Here is a 20,067-nt window from a genome sequence, read left to right as displayed (position 1 = left end):
GGTCCTGCCCCTACACCTGGGCCTCTGTACCCATCAGTTCCCCCAGTTGGGTTCTTATTTCCCCCAACAAGTAGGGAGCCCATAAGGTTACCTGCTGAGCAAGCTGGGGGAGAGAGTAGGGTGGGGCTGGGAGGATGAGGAGGAGAAGCTTATGGTCGTGCTGGAGACTCAGCGGAGCAGAGTCCATGCAGGCCCATTGGCTGCCTAGCCAGTGGTGATCCCGCTCCCACCCTCACTTCTTTTTTGTTAACAAAACCATGGCCTCATTAAATACTGGACACCTATAAACCTCATGGACCCTCCTCCAACCTCCCCGCCATGTATTGGTGAATCTAGGTCAACTCTAGTCATTTCATTCCTCTGGACACTGATTGCCTGGGGCTTGGGCATGAGCTGCCTCTTCACCTGAGCCTGAGCCACAGGTGTCCTCTGCACCTACCAACTGATGCACTGGGCCAGGGAGAGCTCCGATTTGATGGAGATGAGCTGTGAGGAGCTGGTGGCTGGGCAGATCAGGTTGTTGTAATGTATTTTGTTCAGAGGGTCGTCCATCAGCTTCTGCTCGGCATGGGCCACGTGGCAGTCCCCTGGGTAAACACACAGACATGCTGGGCCCTTGTGCAACTGTCCCCCACTGCAGCTGACAGCTACGAAGTGGGAGCTGAGAGGGCCAGGGAGCACAGGCACCCCGAGGGCCGGCTGAAGCAGTTAAGGTGCTGAGGGGCCTGGCTCTCCCTGGGAACTTCAAATGACATTCATGACAGAGCTCAGCTGCCTCCTCCCATGCCACACCTCTTCCTCCTCCTCCTCCCTCGATCAATGAACAGCATCCCACGCTCCACACATCTGATACAAAACTGGGTGTCTCTTCCAGACTCCTCCCTTGGTTCATTCAAGTGGCCACCAAGTCCTGTCTGTCCTCCCATCTCCACGGCTACAGCCATGTCCCTGCCTCCCCCGCCCTGTCCGCTTTCTGTTCTCTCCACCTGCACTCTGTCCCCGCCATCCATGTGCCATACAGTGGCAGACTGGTCTTTCTACAGCACACTGGACTAGCGCCCTTCCCTGCCCACAGCTCTCAGAGCTGGAGGTGGAGTTGAAACTCACGGTTTGGCATTCAGAGCTCTTTCCCCCTCGGCACTGGCTTATCCAGAGGGCTCACAGTGCGGGGCAGGAGCCCCTGACTCAAATGTGGGTTTGGTGCTGAACTGGGTCTGAGGTGGTGCTTTCCCTATGAAGAGACAGGGCTGAGATGGGGGGATTTTTCTGGGTTCGGAGTTAGACCCACAGAGTGCAAGGTTTCTCTGAGGCACCAAATGGAGGGTCCAGCTGGCAGCTGGCTCCTGGTCTGGAGCTTCAAGGAGAGGTGTCAGCTCAGAGCCACATTCAATAGCCAGGTTAAATGCAGCCTCCTGCAGGGAGTCCCTGGAGCTTCCACAGCCTCAGATCTGCCCCTCTGCATACCCCAGATCTCTTGCCAAGTGGCGTTTGGGTCTTCATGTCATCTCCCTCCCATGTCTGGGAGTAAAGGTGAGGTGCAGGGACTTGAGCTTGTGTACTCTGGTGTCTTAAGGGAGAATGTGTCAAGCAGAGTGGAGGTGGCTTGGAAAGAGGGAGACTCAGAGGAGAGTGAAGGACACGTGACCAGGCGAGCCTGGGAGCAGGAAAAGAGATGAGCGTGAGCAGAGGAAACTGCTGGGGCAGGGGGCGGATGGGAGGATCAGGGAATGAGGGGGCTGGAGAGGTGGGGGTGGGGATGCTGGTGAGGGGCTGCCTGGCTCGTCAGGCTCAGGAGTCGGTTACATCCCCCCTCAAGGGCCAGCTCACCTGGTTGCCCCAAAGGCCTCCCTCTTTGAGGTGAGACCAGAGGGCCCAGAGCACGGATGACCCAACTGAGCAGGACTGAGGCGGACTCAGGTGGGTGCTGGGCTGGACTCCTGGCTGTGGGGAGCAGCTGCCACCCTGCCTACTGCGTCCACTTTCCAACTCGCTGCCTATCTGAGCAGATGCAATATTGGGCACCTTGTGAAACGTGCTCCTGGTGCACCTGCTGCCTGCTGCCCCTCCTGCAGAGTGCCCGGGCTCTCCAGAGGGGATTCCTGTGGAGGCTTCGCCTAGATTTTGAGGCCTGCCTCTCACACCCGGGGCTGCTACCCCAGAGGCCAGCTGCTTGAGTACCCTGGAAGCCTGTCTGTAGCCCAGGCTACAGCTGGGTCCATCCCACAGCCCTTCTTTAGTATATCTATTTGGACTGACTGGTCATTTCATAGAGAGGGGTGTGTCTTGCCCCAGCCCATCTGGCATGTCTAAAGCAGCTGTGGAGTCAGAATCTGCAGCTCCCAGCCCCCAGCCCTGCAACAGTAGGAGAGGCTGGACCCACATCTCTGAAGTCCTACCGGGCTGGTGTGAGCGGGTTCCCAAGTCCAGGCCTGCTCTGCAGGCTGTGGGGTTTGTGCGCCAGCTCTGAGCCCACCTGATGTGCTCAGGTTGCTCACCTTTGGGCCTGTCCTGCCTCTCAAGCATTCAGTTGACCCCGCGGGCCCCTCCCTCATCTTGACCACCAGCTACGGGCTCTGACTTAGAGGTTCACAGAACCTTAGACCATTTGGCCTCCTCCCCCATTTCTCAGCTGAGGAAACTGAGATCAAAGAGGGGAAGCAAATTTCTCCAGGACACCCAGCAAGTCAGAGACAGAACTGGGTCTAGGAACCTCTTCTCAACAGAGGTTCTCCCTGTCCCCTGAGCCTTTTTTAGTGCCTCATTAACTTCCCTGTAAGGAGACTGCCCCGCCGAGGCTGGAAATGGTGCTGTCCAGGGCGGTGTGTGCCCGTGACTGTGCCTGTGTTTGTACTTCTAAGTGTGTATGGGGGTGGGGATGAGGGGTGGGAATAAATGGCAGGGATGCTGGGGCTGGAATGCACTCCGACTCACCCCAAAAAGGGGCACCGGAGAGCCCAGCCAAGCACAGCACATGCTTCCACTTTCCAATCTGCGGAATGCCTGTGAGGCCGGCTGGGCCCAGAAGACAAGGAACAGGCCTTTCCCCACAGATGACAGGGGGGCCCAGGATGGGCGGAAGCTTCTGCTGCAGCTTTGGGGGTCACATCCCAGCCCACAGGCTGACAGTTAAGCAGAGAAGCCGCCTCTAGGGGTCAGTCATGATCTAGTGATTCTGATGAGGAGGGGGGCCCCACCAGCCTCTGTCCAGGGTCTTGTCTGGAAAAACTGCTCCCTGGCAGATACGGGCTAATAATTTGAGAGGAAGCCATAGCTGAAATTCTAAACTGTGTGAGTGTGTGTCCAGTTTGAAAAAGCATATCCGACTTCAACATTTATATTGAAAAAATGGAAAGCTATTCCCCTTGTTTTGGAATACAAACTACAGAAAGCAACAGTTAACAGAATCTTATTGGAAATGTCACATTCTACATCTGGAAAGGCACAGTGACTTTCAACTGGGGTGTGTGTCCTTTACTGCGGAAGGAAAGATGAGTTTAGTGAAAGGCAGCTATGAATTTACCTTTTATAAAAAGCTTGCCATATACTACTAGTGCTTTTTCAATCATGTCAGAATCACCCGGATGCCTGGGTAAATGCAAATTTCCAGGCTTCATTGCCAGAGACTCTGGTCCTGTGAGCCTAGGGTGGGGCCCGGAAATCTCTATGGGGTGGTGCAGGCTGCCCCAGGACCACACCTAAGAAACACTGCAACTGCCCCCCACACACATCCAAGTCCCCAAATATGTAGGCAGGCATCTCATCTCCATAGAACAGATAGGGAAACTGAGGTCCAGAGTGGGGAAAGAAATGGCACAGGGTCACCCAGGAAGTAGTAGCAGAGCCACGACACACCCACTGCCTGCGGACACCATCTCTGATGACAGCTCCACCTCCCTTCAGGAACCTTGCCCACCCCCACCCCTACCTCCTGCTGCCCCTATGGTGGGTCTCTGTCCAAGGAAGATGTAGCCCTGGTCCTCTAGGCTGACTGGGGCTCAGAGGAAAAGCTTGGTCCAGAGTGTAGGAGCTAGAAGGGTTCTTGGAATTCAGGTGGGGAAACTGAGACCCAAAGAAGGGAGTCTTCAGATTTGAACTCTGTCTGGAGAAGGTCTAGGTCCCCTTCCTGAGTGGTAGGTGTGGCTTCACCAGCCTGGCCCTCAGTTAAGCTGGCTGTCCAGGCCCGCCACACCTCGGGGTGGGTGACCAGAGGTGGCGGTGCCATAAAACACGTTTCCTGGGAGATCCACCCACAAAGTCCAAAACATTCCAGGGCTGGTGATTTGGGCAAGCCCCCTTCCCTCTCAGCCCGGTTTCCCCATCTCTACAATAGCTGTGTTGGAGGAGACTTCTCTCTGAGACTGAGCTGCAGATGTTCTCCCGGGTGCCCACACTGCCCAGGTTGCTGGTTCCTCTGTGCCCACTCTTCAAGACAGTCACCTCTTAGGTGAGGAAGGAGCCTCAGCCCTATTGGGAACAGGAGCCAGTGCACCCCCAGCCTCCCAGACCACTGGGGATGACCTGGGCTGCCTGAAAAGCCGGTGCCATCCAGTGCCACTGCCCAGGACACAGACACCCACCAGGGACGGTGGCCCTGGCCATCTCAGTGGCTCTGAGAAGAAGCGGCCCTCACTCCAAACCTCACAGAGCCACCCACACCTTCCCTCAGCCCAAAGAGGCTTTTAGGAAAATGAATCATCTCAAGTTCATACCCATGGGGTTGCTGAAAGAAAAGACAGTGTAGGGTGAGCTGGCGCGAGGGAGGGCTGCTCGGTGCAGACTTTGCAGGGAGGGCACTTAGGAAAAGGGACTGCAATCTGAGAGAGTGAGTAGCTCAGGGTTAAGGGGAGGAGATAGAGCTGGAGTGATCTGGCCTCATCGTCCTCCTTGGGCCTTCCAGCCTGGGCTCAGATGATTCAAGGGAGCAAATACTTCCTTTTCCCCACCAGGGAGTTCTCGCCACGTTTTGGAATCAGTACCATTCCCTTGGGGGCTGGGGGACAGCCCCCACCTTCCGACCTGGCTGGAACTGCTGCCTCCATTCTGGATCCAAAAGAACTTCTGGCAGCTTCTCCACCTCCCTCCCAGTCCAGCCTCACCTCCTCCCCCGTGAGGGCCCCAACAGCAAATCTGACAACTGGAGGAACAAGGCAGGAAGGGCAGGGTCTGAGGGAGTGACCACCTCGGAAGGCAGCTCGGCCACCTTCTCTCCAGGACTCTCAGGCTTGCTTCCATATTGCTCCCTCGACATCCTTTTGCTATCATCTGGCATCTAGACAGACAGATGGTCTTTAAAAACAACAACACTGTTGACGTGGAGCAGACGTCCCCTTTGGGATGGTTTGGAGAGGTTAGGGTTGAGGGCATCCTGTCTTCGGCAAACTGCAGCAGTGATAGGTGAGATATAGAAAGTAAATAAAGGCCATGTGCGGTGGCTCACGCCTGTAATCCCAACACTTTGGGAGGCCGAGGTAGGAGGATCACCTGAGGTCAGGAGTTGGAGACCAGCCTGGCCAACATAGTGAAACCCTATCTCAACTAAAAATATAAAAATTAGCCTGGCGTGGTGGTGCACACCTGTAGTCCCAGCTACTCAGGAGGCTGAGGCAGGAGAATCACTTGAACCCCGGAGGCAGAGCTAGCAGTGAACCGAGATCCTGCCACTGCATTCCAGTCTGGGCGATAGAGTGAGACTCTATCTCAAAAAATAAAAATTAAAATTAAAAATTAAAAAGACAAGCCCAGGCTGGAGAATAAGTTAATAATCTCCATGAATGAAAGGCAGAAAAGAAATGCAAAGTAGTTGTAGGCTGAAGAGCCTGGACCCTGCTGGGCTTTGGAAACCAAAGACAATGCCAGGTCTTTTGGGATAAAGGGACCAAATGACTCCTAGCTGGAAGCTGGGAACTTGGGTGTACCCCAGTAACTGAAAGGATGTTGGCCAGGAGTGGTGGCTCATGCCTATAATCCTAGCACTTTGGGAGGCTGAGGTGGGTGGATCACCTGAACTCAGGAGTTGGAGACCAGCCTGGCCAACTCCTGGCCTACCCAACAGGGTGAAACCCCGTCTCTACTAAAAAACACAAAAAAGTTAGCCAGGTGTGGTGGCGGGTGCCTGTAAACCCAGCTACTGGGAGGCTGAGGCAGGAGAATCGCTTGAACCCGGGAGGCGGAGGTTGCAGTGAGCTGAGATCATGCCACTGCACTCCAGCCTTGGCAACAAGAATGAGACTCCATTTCAAAAAAAAGAAAGGATGCTGGAGGGTGGGGGAGTCTGCTGCTGATCCGTGGTCTGTATCCCCGGCTTTATGGGATGTATACCTCCTCAATGTCCCCAGGACAGGAGCTTGCAAATGTTATACATCCTGGAGGCCACTGCAAAACTGTTAAAGTCAGTATAGCAAAGGTGATAGGATGAAATAGGTTTTTATAAAAATTTGACTTTTTTTTAATAAAAGTAAAAGAAGAGCGATCTAATTATCTATCGAGAATAATATAATCTTGGTACGAAACCGGAACAAGGATGTACAAGGACAGTTCACGGTAGAACAGTCTGAATGACGAGTCTTTGTCACAGGGAGAGGGCACAGGGCAGTGCTTAGCGCTCGGCCTCTGGAGCCAGGCAATCCGGATTTGTACTCCTGCTGCCACTGCTTACCTTCCCTGTGACCTTAGGGAAAATGACTTGCCTTCACTGTGCCTTAACTCCCTCGTAGATAAAGGGGGAAATAACCTCTACAAGAAGCCTTCTAGGATGAAATGAAATAACTGAAGGAAACTAACTTAACAATACCCAGAACATAGAAAAAAGATGTTAGCTATTACTAACTTTTAAGAACATGAATTCTAAAATTTTAAATAAAATAATACCAAGTCAAATACAGCAATGTACACACACACACAAATAATGCATCATCGTGAATTAGGTTTTATTACAATAATGCAAGGGCAGAGTCAACATCAGATAATGCACTATTAGCATGCTAGCATATATATATATATTTTTTAGACAAGGTCTCACTGCCACCCAGGCTGGAGTGCAGTGTTAAGACCTTGGCTCACTGCAACCTCTACCTCCCTGGCTCAAGCAATCCTACCCCCAAGCCTTCCAAAGTGCTGGAATTACAGGAGTGCATGACCACACTGGCCCTATCTCCCTTAGTGTATAGCAACTATCATATTTACTGGTAAAATTTTAGAAGCACTTTTCATCAAAGTTAGCACGTAGACAAGGGTACCTTCTATCACTGTCTTTACTGAACATGGCACTGGAGGTCCTAGGCAATGTGTTAGGCTAATACATATGAAATTGCCATTTTTTTAAGGTTATGAGATGCCGGGCGCTGTGGCTCACGCCTCTAATCCCAGCACTTTGGGAGGCCAACGCGGGTGGATCACGTGAGGTTAGGAGTTCGAGACCAGTCTGGCCAACATGGCAAAACCCCGTCTCCACTAAAAATACAAAAATTAGCTGGGTCTGGTGGCACACACCTGTAATCCCAGCTACTTGGGAGGCTGAGGCAGGAGAATTGCCTGAACCTGGGAGGTGGAGGTTGCAGTTAGCGGAGCTTGTGCCACTGCACTCCAGCCTGGGAGACAGAGTGAGACTCCACCTCAAAAAAAAAGAAAAAAAAAAAAGGAAAAGAAAAGAAATCAGCCAGGCTCCGTGGCTCACGCTTGTACTCCCAGCACTTTGGGAGGCTGAGGCAGGCAGATCATCTGAGGTTAGGAGTTAGAGACCAGCCTGGTCAAAATGTTGAAACCCCATCTCTACTAAAAACAAAATAAAACAAAGCAAAAAAAAGAACACACACACACACACACACACACACAAATTAGCTGGGTGTGGTGGGTTACTCAGGAGGCTGAGGCAGGAGAATCTCTTGAACCTGTGAGTTGGAGGCTGCAGTGAGCCGAGATGATGCCACTGCACTGCACTTCATTTCAACCTGGTGACAGAGCAAGACTCTGTCTCAAAAAAAAAAAAAAAAAAGACAGTATTTTGAGAGTAGACTACTGCTTTTTATTTTCACTTAATGTTCACAAGCCTTAAGTGTAGGCTGCCCAGTCAACTTTTGTTGTGTGGGGGCTGCTCTTCTCTAGTACCCAGGAAAGATGAGAACTGCTCCTGGAGGAGCCAGAAACCACGATCTTTTTTGCTCACCTTTTGGGTGGTATCCGATGAAGCTGGTGTCTGACCTGTGGTGGTCACACCCAGGACCCTTGGCTTAGGCTCAGTATCTGGTGTGGCAAATCACTCAGTATACGTCTTAGTCTTTTTTCTCTTGCTTATAACAGAAGATCTGAAACTGGGTAACTTATAAAGAAAAGGAATACAGTTATGGAGGCTGAGAAGTCCAGGGTCAAAGGGCCTTCTTGTTAGTGGAGATTCTGCAGAATCCTGAGGCAGTACAGGGCATCACATGGTGAAAGGGCTGTGCATACCAACATGCAGGTCTCTCTTCCTCTTCTTAAAAGCCACCATTTCCCCCTCCCACAATAACCCATTAATCCATAAATGGGACTGCCATTCAAGAGGGCAGAGCCCTGGTGATTCAGTCACATCCTAGAAGCCCCACATCTCAGTATTGCCACATCAGGAATTAAGTTTCAACATGAGTTTTGGAGGGGATATTCGGATCATAGCATTGTGATAGTGCTACAATTTTCTTTTTTTCTTTCTTTTTTTTGGGGGGGATGGAGTCTTGCTCTGTCGCCCAGGCTGGAGTGCAGTGGCGCAATCTCGGCTCACTGCAAGCTCCTCCTCCTGGGTTCATGCCATTCTTCTGCCTCAGCGTCCCGAGTAGCTGGGACTACAGGGGCCTGCCACCTTGCCTGGCTAATTTTTTTTGTATTTTTAGTAGAGACGGGGTTTCACCATGTTAGCCAGGATGGTCTCAATCTCCTGACCTCGTGATCCACCCTCCTTGGCCTCCCAAAGTGCTGGGATTACAAATAGACATGAGTCACTGCGCCCGGCCAGTGCTATGATTTTCAAACCATTTCTCAACGGTGTATTTTCTTCAAATGTTAAAAACCTAGTGGTTTTTGCTGAAGAATTGATCTGATTTTGTAAACTTAGAATAAAACTCAGATACATGGCATGTACCTTACTAGATGGCTTTATAACATGTATGTAATGTTTGCCTACATTTCTGGGTCTAAAATAGAAAGGGGTTGAAAGATGAGTATCATGTGCAGAATATCTTAAAATTTGAAATGAAACATGATAAACTAACTCAAGGCTTGACTTTTAAACAAACTGTGATGGGGAAATGAAGAATTAAAGTTGGTAACCAGGAGGAGTACTCATTTAAAACAAAAACAGAAAAGGATATTTGAGTAATGCATTCTTTGCTTTCCTAATGATTATGCTTGGTGACTTGAATAGTTATTTCAGAAGTTGAAAATTTTCTTTTTGCTACAGTTTGCTTACTCTGGAATAATAAATAATGATAATAAATATTTATTATTTATTATAACAAATATTAATTCTGATATAGTTATAATAATTTACTCATAATAATATATTGATGATAGTTTATTAATATATTGATATTTGTTGTAATAATAAATATTCCTTAATAATAATAATAACAGTAAATATTCCAGAGGAATATTCTTAAGTGAACCTAGAAAGAAATTATAGGTTTTGTTAACTCATGTTCTACCTGCCCTTTATGTTTCAGGCTTGGGATGATGTAGTTCGTAAAGAAAAACCTAAAGAGGATGCATATTAGTATAAAAAGTATTTAACATTAGTCCATGAGAAGAGTAAATTGAGCATTGCTGAAATTTATGAACAGGAGGACACCAAACTCAACCAGGTGAGAAAGCCTGTAAGGCAAAACCATTATTATTAAAGAAGTAGAAGTAGAGAACTAGGCTTTTTGTGACTGTTGAAATCATGAAACAGGAATCTTGAGTTCTTCAATTACCTCGTTTAAGTATAAAACCGAACATGCTAGGAATAGAAGGGTTATAATAGTCCCACTGAATGTGAGGGGTTGGGGGAGTTCACTTTGCAATTAGCCTGTGGTCATCTGACACTTTTACAACTAATTATTAACTTTGTAGCAATTATTATGGTGGTGCTGCAAGTTTAAAGTTGTTTCTCATTGATATTTTGAAGTTACTGGTATGTTTTACATGATTATGAATTCATTATCATTTTAGGTCTGTGTTTTCTTTCACTTAAATAAATCTCTGGTTAAATAGCAGGGCAAGGTCATATTCCCAGGAATATTATATTCTGATATAATAATTGAATTATTCCTTCACATTTGATTTATTGGGAATGTGGTTAATATGTGCTTGGGGATCAGCTGGCATTTTTATACTGCAAAAACCATTTATGATTCCTACCAGATTTTGTTAATGAATGCCACTCAGGTAGCAACAGCAAATTGCCCTGATGCCACCGTGAAGCTGAAGAACTGAAAAGATTCGAATTTAAATTCTTCCTGGCTGCCTTGGCAATCCAAGATGGTAGCTGAAGGAGAATGCATACAGTTTCATTTGAATCTTTGAGTAGATCCAGTAGATGCGGGAAACATTTGGTGACCACGAGAGCTGAAAATTAAATATGTAATGCAACAGCTTGTGCCTGCTCTAGACGTCAGTTTCATTTCTCTCTCAGAAGTCAATAGCCAGTTCGGAGGTTTTTGAGGATGGACTTGGAGTTCTAGTGTATTAATGAACTAGGCTAATTCTAGACGTGAAATGATGGTAAACAGTACATGTAGGAGCCTCTACTCACAGTTGTGTATGTAATGTGGCTCAGAAAAATGCTGTCAAGCAAATATTTGATTTTACAGATATTATTACCTAGAATGAGGTGAAAGGACACGGTTAGGATTTTTTTTTTTTAAGTGTGGCGTAAGTTAAAATAGTAAGAAGCAGTAAGTAGCATAATTCCCGGCCGTGCCTGGAAGGTGAGTGCTGACGATGGACATTGGAACAGACCTGGATACATCTCTGGCATCAGGGTCAGGAGGCAGCGAGCCTGTTGCTTCCTAGTTCTGGGTTTTTTTTGTGTGTTTTGTTTTTTTCCATGTCTTAATAAACAAACAAAAAGGCCTCTTAGCCATTTAGAATAAGCATTTGGGTCCTAGGGGAGCAGGGAGAGAAGTATGAAATGTACTTTTTCTCTTCAGTAGAGTTAAAATTGCTGTCAATTTTTTCAATGTGATTTGTCAGAATAAACCTTTAACATATTATATGTAAATAAAGGAAAAAAAAGTCCCTACAATCCAAATGGATATTTGGATAATTTTATGAAGTCTATGTTAACACTTTAGTTCTTTTTTATCAGCCCACAGTAAAGCCCCATATCCATGAAGCAGTTGCTGCCCTTTGCTCACTAGCCCCAGCCCCAGCAATCCCCATGCTGCATCCTATCTTTGTGGATTTGCCTATTTTGGATATTTGATATAAATGGAGCCTTACAATATGCAGCCTTTCATTTCTGACTTCTTTCATTTAGCATCATGTTTTCAAGACTGTGGCATTTGTTAGTGCTTCGTTTCTTTCTTACGGTTGTATGGTTTTCCATTGTGTGTATGTACTCCAGTTTATCTGTTCATCCGTTGATGGGCATTCAGGCTGTTTCCACCTTTTGACTGCTAATTGTGCTGTGCACATGTATCTGTTTGAGTACTTGATTTTAATTCTCTTGGTTTTACACCCAGGAGTGCTTGCTGGGTCAGATGGTAATTCTCTGTGTAGCTTTTTTTTCTTTTTCTTTTTTTTTTTTTTCTTTTTTTGAGACGGAGTCTCACTCTGTCGCCCAGGCTGGAGTGCAGTGGTGCTGTCTCAGCTCACTGCAAGCTCCTCCTCCCAGGTTTACGCCATTCTCCTGCGTCAGCCTCCCGAGTAGCTGGGACTATAGGTGCCCACCACCATGCCTGGCTAATTTTTTGTATTTTTAGTAGAGACGGGGTTTCACCGTGTTAGCCAGGATGGTCTCGATCTCCTGACCTCATGATCCGCCCGCCTTGGCCGCCCAAGGTACTGGGATTACAGGCATGAGCCACCGCACCCAGCCTTCTCTGTTTAGCTTTTTGAGGAACTGCCTGCCAAGCTTGTTGCCATTGTGGCTACATCATTTTACAGCCCCATCAACAATGCACAGGTGTTCCAGTTTCTCCATCCTTGCCAGCACTTGTTATCACTTGCTGTTTTCTTTTAACAAAAATTGTAGCCATCCTAGGGGGGGATAGCTTAGTTCGCTACAGAAGTAAATACCAAGGGAATTAAATTTTAAATTTTGCATGTTATAGGTAATGGTTACTGTAGCTCCTAAAATGCACATCACATTCTTCCTTTGGTAGGCGCTGGAACCATCTGGTGCTGCTACTTTTAATTTTGCTTGTGGAATGTTTCTTTGTAGCTGAAGCTTTGGTGATGAGAAACTGGGAATACCCTCATTTGCCTTTAGTGTTTTGTCCTGTGATATATATCAAGCTTCATAGTTTGATGTTGTTGAACTTATTTCCTAAGCAAAAAACAGCAGAAGAAGAAAATTCAGAATACACAGAAATTCAGATGATGGATTCCCTCTTTTTAAAATTGGATGCCCTCTCAAACTGCCACTTTATCCCTAAACCAGTATGTGTGTTAACAGTTCATTGTGTAGCTAGAGCAGGGTGACCTTAATAGCTTTGAGCCTTTCGGATAGCTCTTTACTTTGTTTCAGGATACAAACCTGCAGTAGTTCCCTGTAAATTCCAAGGCAGGGTCTCCATAAGGAAAACTCACTTCTGGTCCCATGACAGTTCTGGCTCTACCCAGATCTTCAGTGGGCCCCTGCCAGACCCTCAGCCATAGCCACAGGGGCCCCTTCCCCCCCTCACTCTCTCAGTCTTCTGTTGCATTTTCATTGTATAATGGGTTTGGAGACATATGGATATCTATACCCAGCATTTATTGAGTATCTGCTATGTGTCATACTAGGCCCTTTACATACATTAACACTTAATGCACACAACACAGAGGCAGGTACTATATTTTCCGTTTTGCAAGTGAGAAAATCAAAGTTTAGGGGGTGGGAGGGTGAGAACTAACTCTGAGTCCATGCTCTTTCCACTGCACGGTGTTCCCTCACCAGGCCCAACCCTCTCAAATGCTCCTCCCCTGTCCGTTTGATTGTCACCCAGACTTGGCTCAATACCTATCTACTCCTTGGAGCCTCATCTCCTACTCATCACCTTCTTTGAACCCATAAAACATGCTTGTACCATCCTTTGGTCCTTGCTCACCTGTTGCCCTTTGGTGCCTGTGTTGTTGTCTGAAATGTGATGTCATGGATTAAGAACTAGTCTAGAAGTCAGAACCTGAGTTGAGTTCTGCTCCTAACTAGTTTTGTCATACAGACAATTGCTTCACATTCCATCTGTACAGAAGAGGTAATCTCCAAGCTCCTTTCTGATTAGTTGATGGGTAGGTGATTTTTTTCTGTGCAAATATTTGTCTTCTCAGACAGTAAGCTTTTATTACTGTTTTATTGTTTATGTGTATGGATGTTGTTAATCCAGTAGTAATTACATGCAAGTAAGTTCTTGATGGCAGGAGCCATCTTTAGATTCCCAAAGTGCTAAATGTAAAATAAACAGGTGAAGAGATGAGTAGAATTTCTCAGCTCTTCTTGTCCAGCAGGTCTTACTGATGTGAAGGACATGGGCCCTTTCTGGGCCTTACTTGTGTGATCTGGCTCTTCCAGCCCATTTGGTCTCCCAGGCTTGCTACCCACAGCCCCACTAATCTTCCAATTCCTGAAGCAGGCCACGTCCCTTGCTCCTTCTTGCTGTGCTCTTCCCCTGGCCCAGTAGGTTGCACTTCCTTTTTTTGCATGGCTGGCTCCTTTGTTTGTCCAGGCTAGATGCCTTCCCCTCCTCGCAGATGTTCCCTGGCTCCTTACCTAGGGTCGAACGCCCCTTCCCACCTCGCTGTATGTGTCACCACCAGCTCGTTTTCCGCATAGGTGCATTGCACATTTGCAGTCATTGGCTGGTTGTTCAGGCAGCACAAAGTGCATCTACTGTTCCACTCTGTCCCTCACAGTAGCCGGGATCTAATGCAGGGAAACCCTTAGACATTCCTTGGAGTATTGGAAAGTGAAGGAGAAGTGAATGTATTTGTGTCTATGTGCCCCAAATGAAAAGCCTTTCTTTTTTCCACCATAAGAAACGTGGAACTGCTAGTGTAGGTTCTCCTTGATACTACCTTTTTCATGTTCAGCTTGGTATTTTACACACCATCTCTGTAAACTCCATTTACCAATCACAGCCATTATTTTTCGTGGCTTTTTGGACTCTCATTTTCTTTCTTTCTTTCTTTCTTTTTTTTTTAATTTTTGAGACAGAGTCTCACTCTGTCACCCAGGCTGGAGTGCAATGGCGCACTCTCGGCTCACTGCAATCTCTGCCTCCCGGGTTCAAGTGATTCTCCTGCCTCAGCCTCCCAAGTAGCTGGGGCTACAGGCACGCGCCACCATGCCCAGCTAATTTTTGTATTTTTAGTTGAGATGGGGTTTCACCATGTTGGCCAGGATGGTCTCGATCTCTTGACCTCGTGATCCGCCCACCTCAGCCTCCCAAAGTGCTGGGATTTCAGGTGTGAGCCACTGCACCCAGCCCATTTTCTCCATATTTCTCTTTAAATGCTAGAAGGGAACACAGTGTTCTTAGTCACTGTTCCACTGGTGGTCCAGTGGAAGAAATGATTTCTTTCACACACTCATTTTTCTCTCACTTGGAATCCAGGATCCTATTGTGTTTATCGCTTGTTTTCGTTCTTTGTGAAGTTTCCTTGAGCAAATAAGTCCACGGACAGGACGGTGATAAGGAAGAAAGAGCGCTACTGCAACTGTAATATATAGTCGCCGTTTTAATCCCAGGATCAGGATGAAACCTATTTTAACAACTGAATTTCTCAGGCAGTTCTTTAAAAAAAAAAAGACAAAAAACTGAAGCAGATGGTCCTTCAATTAACATTGCATTCTTTCCCCACTTTGTAATTGATAGGTTTGATTTATTTTGATACCGTTTTAGTTTTTCAAAATAGTTCAATATGATTTCATACTGATGTTTATAGAGATGTTTTCAGTAGCCGAAAGATGGGAAATGTATCAGGAGCCTCTATTTGACTCTTGTTTTCATAAACATCTTTCCTTGCATCTTTTTCCATATACTTCTTAGAGCTAGCTTTTTTCTGTAAGCAACGTCAAGATAATAGTAACAGAAATCAATAAATCTTACCAAACAGTATTTGTGGTTGTTTGAGAATGTCCACATGCATGGCAGATAGGAATAGTTAAGGAAGAGATGGAAGAACTGGTGTTTGAAGATGGTGGAAATGTAACTGTGGAGAAATACATGTGGTTGGAATAGTTTTGAGACAGAAAACCCTATAATACCCAGGTCTTATGGGATCCTGAAGCAGCCTGTGCCGCCCTCAGCACTGCCATCATGCCAGTCCGCTTAGGACTTTGGCTGTCACCATATCTAACATTTTAAATAATCTCCACTAGGTTTGCTGACTTGCAAGCAAGTGAGAAAAAGATAATCTTGGCCGGGCATGGTGGCTCAGGCCTGTAATCCCAGCACTGTGGGAGGCTGAGGCGGTGTATCACCAGGTCAAGAGTTCGAGACCAGCCTGGCCAAAATGGTGAACCCCGTCTCTACTAAAAATACAAAAAGTAGCTAGGTGTGGTGGCAGGCACTTGTAATCCCAGCTACTCAGGAGACTGAGGCAGGAGAATCACTTGAACCTGGGTGGCAGAGGTTGCAGTGAGCCGAGATCGTATCACTGCACTCCAGCCTGGGTGATAGAGTGAGACTCCATCTCAATAATAATAATAGTAAAAGATAATCTCCATAAAGTATTTTATATATTAGACTTTAAGTTACTAGGTTCACAATTCACACATTTTGTGTTAGAGCCCTTTCTGACTTCCCATTGACTGTATTATGTTTTTCTAGCCTGTACCAGAAATTAAAGTTGTGTCAAATCTGCCCTCCATGACCGTGGAGGAGTAGCCCCAGTGAGCGTTAGTGATGTAGCTCACCTGGCCCCAGAGGAGATCAAGGTAAGAAGTCAGTGTTAGGCTGCAATGAACCAAGATTGTGTCACTGCACTCCAGCCTGGCGACAGAGCAAGACCTTGTCTCAAAAAAAAATAAAAAAAAAAAAAGCCAGTGTTGAAACCTTAGGTGTCTGTTACAAGTTAGTTGATTATAGCCAGAGTCCATTTATTTAATGTCATTTCCCTTGCATTTGTAGTTTTTCTTCCAATGTATCTCTGCAGTTTCTGAGTATAAACTAATAATGTTATAATATTCAAACACCGGTCTCCAGTATTCTGGCTTTATTATGAGGTACAGGTTTGAGAGTTACTATAAAAGCAGTTTTTATTTTTTTTTTATTTTTTATTTTTTTTATTTTTTTTTTTGAGACGGAGTCTCGCTCTGTCGCCCAGGCTGGAGTGCAGTGGCCGGATCTCAGCTCACTGCAAGCTCCGCCTCCCAGGTTCACGCCATTCTCCTGCCTCAGCCTCCAGAGTAGCTGGGACTACAGGCGCCCGCCACCTCGCCCGGCTAGTTTTTTGTATTTTTTAGTAGAGACAGGGTTTCACCGGGTTAGCCAGGATGGTCTCGATCTCCTGACCTTGTGATCCGCCCGTCTCGGCCTCCCAAAGTGCTGGGATTACAGGCTTGAGCCACCGCGCCCGGCCTAAAAGCAGTTTTTAAATAGCTAATATCGATATCTTGTTATAATCCAATCCGAATACTAGCAATGATATCAGGTTTAAAGCAAATTGCTTGCATTGCGTACATACTAGCAATACTTTAATATCAGCATTTCCCGCTTATTTTATCCATGTGATGGTGATTAGTAATGGAATCTGGGTCTAGAATCGAGCATTTGGTTATCTGAAGAGGTTGGATATATCAACTGCAGCAGTCCCTGCCATGAGAACATCGAAGGCCTTGCGTTACACATTAATAATGGTTTCTGCCAGCTGTTCACCCTCCTGGCTGGCTTAGCAGCTTGGCCTTCCTTTTTGCTCCTCACTTGCCTTGCTATGCCTACACTCACCCCTTCTGTTGGAGCCTCTGCTGTCTCAGTGCAGGTGACAGCCCTGGCAGGATAGGCTGGTAGTTGACGAGAAAAGAGAGAAAATCGATCCTCAGTGGAGAGATGTTTCCCTTCCTTTCCACTGTTCCTCGGTCTCTGGGCCCTCTGTCCTCAGTCCAGTTGCTGTCATTAGCAGCTCAGAGCTGAGGCTGCCTCTGGCATGTCCCGGAAGCCTATTAGAATCTCATCTTGAGCTGTTAGCTTGAGAACCCAGCTCTCCGTGCTACCTTTGCGAATTAGTTTGGGAACTAAACCGTCACTTTAAGAGTCTGTGCTGTCAAAGAATGCATTCCAGGTTGTGAAGTGCTGTGTTACCAAAGCTCACTGGAATGCAGGTGGGGTTTGCTCTGTGTCTTCATGCATTTGGCCATAGACATAGCAGCCCACTCACTAGCTACGGTGCAGTTTCTTCCGTTCCAGTTTCGCGACGTTGTTGAAAAAGTGGAATATCGGCTGGGTGCAGTGGCTCATGCCTGTAACCCCAGCACTTTGAGAGGCCGAGGCGGGCGGATCATGAGTTCAGGAGATCGAGACCATCCTGGCTAACACGGCGAAACCCCATCTCTACTAAAAATACAAAAAATTACCCCGGCATAGTGGCGGGCGCCTGTAGTCCCAGCTACTCGGGAGGCTGAGGCAGGAGAATGGCTTGAACCTGGGAGGCGGAGCTTGCAGTGAGCTGAGATCCGCACCCCAGCCTGGGCGACCAAGTGAGACTCTGTTTTAAAAAAAAAGAAAAAAAAAAGTCAAATATGTTGGTGGTTATTTTTTAATAGGAGAAAAATAAAGCTGGAAATATAAAAACAGCTCCTGAAAAAACAGCTACAGACAAAAAACAAGAGTGGAGGAAAAATAAATACTAAAAGCATATGAAAATAAGAGAGAAGGAGAAGCGGAGAAAACTGCTTGAAAAGAGCAGTCCAGATCAAGCAGGGAAATACACAAAGCACTAGCTTTGGAAAAGTTAAACAGCTGACCAAAACTGGCAAAGCTTCCTTCAGAAAGGTGAGGACAAGGGAAAGAAAACTGCTCAAGGGGACCTTTGAGGGGACAGTACTGGGTGACTGGAATGTCTGAGCCAGACACCAGTCCACCTGCAGGATGGAGACGCATGCTGCTGACTGGCGGGAACCACAGCCTTAACGTTCTGGAGTTTTTCAGGTAGGGTCCTCCCAATCACCTGGGTCCTGGCAGCAGCTTTTCTTCCATTCCCTTTTAGCTTAAATTATAGAAACACTGTAGCAGTATAAAATGTATAGAATGCCTCTATGCTGACTGATTTAGTTTTCTGTAATTCTAGTCTTTTTTCATACTTATAGTTGTGTACACTGTTGTAATAATAATGACGTACTAGTACATTTTTGGCTTTTTTTTCACTTAACAGTACATTTTACAGCATAAGCGTGTGTTATTTTTAATTGCAGGATGAAGGTACAGACAAGGCCTTAAAGTCCTCTCAAGCATTCTTTTCTAAATTACAAGATCAAATAAAAACGCAAATCAGTGATGCAAAGAAAACAGAAAAGACAAAGAAGAAAAGACAGGATATTTCCGTTCATAAATTAAAGCTGTAATATATTTTGAACATAATGTAAATATTAATGTGTAAGCTTATATTTTATCATCGTTCTGTTTTATAATAAAATGAGTGAGAACCATTCTTTGCATCAGTGGCCGATATTTGAGAATTCCATGGTGTGAAAAGACAAACTCCAAACTCTTTACAGAGCCCGGCTGGTTTTCACCGGGTGTGAAGCAGGACCTGGCTCCCCAGGCCCTTCCTGTTCAGGCGCTGCCTGAGCTGATCCTGCTGTGCTCTTGCCATGGCCCGGGCCGGTGTGAAAGCCAGGCCAGCATGCCCATGTGGGATGGTGAGCAAGCACTGGCTTGCAGGCTGAGAAGAGGACAGAGCTAGCCAACCCCCTCACAACAGCAGAGGCCCCACTCTCTGGGGTCTTGATTTCCTTCTCCCACTGCCCTATCATTTCACAAAACAATAGCATCTTTATGCCTGTGCCTTACTTCTTTCCCCTTTGGGAAATGATCTCATGTCACCTGAACACAGGCTTAGTGTAGGCTATAAAGCACTATCCACAACCAGATGCAGAGGACAGCTATGATGAAGTGAATCTAGAAGCAATAGAAGCTCAATACATCCAGGGATGTAGACTGCAGTCTGCAGAGTGTTCTGTGACCACCAAGTGCTCATTGTTTCAACCTCCCCATCCAGGGAAAATTGCCTTTTGCCTGATAGGCTCTCATATTGATTTGATGGAAATGCAGTAAGCCTTAGTCCAGATGGGTAGACAATGTGGACTAAGATTCCACCAAAGTAATAGGTAAAGTCCTTCTGGTTTTTAATCCACAAGGGATCAGTCACAGTAGTCAAGGAGAGCCTGTGGAAGTTTGCATTCTGCATTCCTGTTACTGCAGAAGCTGGCTGCAGCAGGGTAGAGCTAGGCTGTATGGGGCTAAATTAAGCACTGGTTTTTGTCCATTTGTGCTGCTATAACAAAATACCTGAGACTGGGTCATTTATAAACAACAGAAACATTTCTTATGGTTCTGGAGGCTGGAAGGTCTAAGATGAATGTGCTGGGAAATTCAGTGTCTGGTGAGAGCTGCTCTCTCTGCTTTGAGATGGTTGCTTGTCATGTCCTCACTTGGTAGAAGGTGGAAGGGCAAAAACCACCAAACTCACTCTGTCAAGCCTTTCATAAGGATGCCAATCCCATCCATGAGGGCTTTGCCTTCAAGACTTAATCCTCTAAAGGTCCTACCTCTTAATATCTCACTGTCCATTAAGTTTCAACACATGAATTTTAAAGAACACATTCAGACCATAGCGTTCTGTCCCTGGCTTCTCAAATTCATGTTCTTAAATGAATACATTCGTTCCATCCCACTAGCCACCAAAATCTTACCTTGTTCCAGC

At 46.6% G+C, this 20,067-nt stretch overlaps 1 pseudogene; it reads right to left on the bottom strand.

Moving 5' to 3' along the window:
- Positions 1–1,274: 1,274 nt before the first annotated feature.
- LOC112628034 lies at positions 1,275–5,248 on the bottom strand (annotated as a pseudogene).
- Between the last annotated feature and the right edge of the window lie 14,819 nt (positions 5,249–20,067).

The sequence above is a fragment of the Theropithecus gelada genome, chromosome 7a (genome assembly GCF_003255815.1).
Source record: "Theropithecus gelada isolate Dixy chromosome 7a, Tgel_1.0, whole genome shotgun sequence".
NCBI classification, from domain to species: Eukaryota; Metazoa; Chordata; class Mammalia; order Primates; family Cercopithecidae; genus Theropithecus; species Theropithecus gelada.
Note: the sequence above shows the minus strand (reverse complement) of the source record. Positions and strands in the feature narration are given on the sequence as shown.